The sequence below is a fragment of the Procambarus clarkii genome, chromosome 3 (assembly GCF_040958095.1).
Source record: "Procambarus clarkii isolate CNS0578487 chromosome 3, FALCON_Pclarkii_2.0, whole genome shotgun sequence".
Classification (NCBI taxonomy): Eukaryota; Metazoa; Arthropoda; class Malacostraca; order Decapoda; family Cambaridae; genus Procambarus; species Procambarus clarkii.
In genome coordinates, this window is record NC_091152.1 from 17,905,796 (window position 1) to 17,908,954 (window position 3,159).

The following is a 3,159-nucleotide window of genomic DNA, read 5'->3' on the forward strand; positions in this document are numbered from 1 at the left end:
GGTCTCCATCTCATGTTGGCCTCCGAATGCATGATAGAGCTGATAAGTTAGCCAAAGAATCTGCCTTTAAAGGAGCCGTTGAGTGTAACCTAATCTAAATCTGTAATCAATCATACAAACATACAACTTACATGTAATCAAGTAAGTTCAGAACGCTGTTCGAATGTCGTTTGTGTGTTTGTATGATTGGTGTAATCTAATGTTCTAAAGTAAAAAAAGAAAAAGAAGTTAACTTGATTTGGTCGTGGAGAAAACCCTTTGGAACTTACTTGTAAAAGTTCATTACTGAAGTTTATGGGGGTCTGTCATTTCGAAATTCGTATCGGTCATGTGGCAGTAACCGGTCTGTTAGGATACACTTCGGACGAGCATGTTATTGAGAGGCGAGGTGGCAACTCTCTCATCCTTGGATAGTCTGAATTTCTGGATTCATCATTAATTCTGGAATCATCATCACAGCGTTTGCCAGAAACGCTGTGATGATAAAACATTTGCTCTAAGAAGTTCCAGCAAATCTGGAACTTCTTAGAGCTGTCCGAGGTCATGTGCAAAACAAAACTAAATCAGCTTGGCGACATCCGGAGGCAGATCAGCAGAGCCAAAGGAAAATCGCCTCCTGCTCCGCCGCATCATGTTCATCCAGAGCAAGAAGCAAATAGATTAGCAAATCTATTTGCCTCAAGAGCAAGTTCCACTCAACTTCTTCAAGCAACTCTGACTAACCAACAAAGGCTTCAAGCAGCTTTAACTGACGAACTAGACCAACCTTTCAATCTGAAAGAACTCCGAAGAGCTACAAGGAAAACTAAAAATACAGCTCCAGGCGAGGACAAAATCACTTACGACATGTTGGCCAAACTAGGAGAAAAGGGTGAAGAAGCCTTCTTGAATCTCATCAACAGAGTTTGGGTGACAAGAACCCGACCACTCTCTTGGAATAGTGCAATTATAGTTCACGACCGGGCCGCGGGGACGCTAAGCCCCGGAAGCACCTCAAGGTAACCTCAAGGTAAGGTAACCCATTCCAAAACCCAAAGACCCAGGACACCCAAGACCCACCCCATTAACAAGCTGTCTGGCCAAAACTGCAGAAAGAATGGCCCTTAATCGAATTTACTAGAAAGCCAATCCACTACACCAAAATATGTTTGCTTACAGAAAAGGTGTTGGAACCACAGAATGCCTTACCTCCTTCCAGGGTCAAATCAATGACAAACCAGCAATCCTTATTTTTCTGGACCTTGAAAAAGCCTTTGAGCTAGCCAATGAATGCTCCAGCTACACTGTGCTGCCTGGTGGACAAGGAACTCAAAGGACACGCTCTTGCCTTTGCCAAAGGAAGCCTGCTTAACAGAGAAGCTAAAGTCAAATTCCAAGGATAAACATCGTCCTCAAAGCGACTGGAAAATGGGACTCCGCAGGGAGGAATACTAAGCCCCTTCCCCTTCAACTGTCTCATGTGTCACGGTAATCTCTCTAGGAAGAGATTCGGCCTACTCCATTATCACCTATTCTCATACCACGTCTACCTATTTTTTTTTTTTTGAGATATATACAAGAGTTGTTACATGGTTGTAGAGCCACTAGTACGCGTAGGGTTTCGGGCAGGTCCCTGGAATACGATCCCTGCCGCGAAGAATCGTTGTTACAACCAAGTACACATTTTACTGTTGCGTTAAACAGAGGCTACAGTTAAGGAATTGCGCCCAGTAAATCCTCCCCGGCCAGGATACGAACCCATGACATAGCGCTCGCGGAACGCCAGGCGAGTGTCTTACCACTACACCACGGAGACTGCTATTCAAGACCTGCAGCCCCAACAACAACAACAACAACAACAACAAGAACTTCCCAGACGTCTAGACAGTACGACCAGTCTACCTGCCCCAGGGCCGTCAGCCCTCACACCTGGCTCCTGGATCACGCCACCAGGGAAACAATCGTAATGGCGGTTAGAGTGAGCCGGTTCCCAGTTATCGACGACATCAGCGCCACCTGGACGACCGTTTCTCATATATATAGAGGCTTGCCAGCTCCAGCAAGGACGGGAGACATCGCCCGTCACGCAGGGTGCAGTCGCACCTCCACAGATCTCCAGTATCAGCTCTTGATACTGGTAATGGCTCAAAAGGGCCACCACTTACGGGCTATTCATGCCCGTGCCTCCTTTTGGGTGGCTTAATCTTCATCAATCAATCAATCTCCAGCAAGCCCACAGCACCGCTCCTGTGCCAAGTAAGCTACGGGCTCACCATAGCCCGTGCTACTTGGAACTTGTACTGAGTAGCTGAATCTATAACAACATCCAGGAAGCCAGATTACTCCTGAGTGCTCTACTGACCTGGTCTGTTGACATACCTTAGCGTGACAACAGATTTATGCTAAGACTAAAGATTTAGTCTTAGCCCACAGGATTTAGTCTTAGCTCACAGGATTTAGTCTTAGCTCACAGGATTTAGTCTTAGCTCACAGGATTTAGTCTTAGCTCGCAGGATTTAGTCTTAGCTCGCAGGATTTAGTCTTAGCTAACAGGATTTAGTCTTAGCTCACAGGATTTAGTCTTAGCTCGCAGGATTTAGTCTTAGCTCACAGGATTTAGTCTTAGCCCACAGGATTTAGTCTTAGCTCGCAGGATTTAGTCTTAGCTCGCAGGATTTAGTCTTAGCTCGCAGGATTTAGTCTTAGCTCACAGGATTTAGTCTTAGCTCGCAGGATTTAGTCTTAGCTCACAGGATTTAGTCTTAGCTCGCAGGATTTAGTCTTAGCCCACAGGATTTAGTCTTAGCTCACAGGATTTAGTCTTAGCTCGCAGGATTTAGTCTTAGCTCACAGGATTTAGTCTTAGCTCGCAGGATTTAGTCTTAGCTCGCAGGATTTAGTCTTAGCTCGCAGGATTTAGTCTTAGCCCACAGGATTCCCGCACCATTTTCTAGTATTTGCACATTAACGTAACGTAAATTTAATTATTTGTTTGTCTTGTTTTGTATCAAGTCAAGCTTGGATATCTGTTTTTTTTTGTTTTGTAATTTGTTTAACGTCATTCTTATTAAGTAAAGTATTTTTACATTTGTGTTCTCTGTCTTATCCTACAGTTACTTCAACGTGAAGATTCAACTTGTAGTCTAACTTTTCTTGCTCTTTTTATTTGTTTTTGTTTGT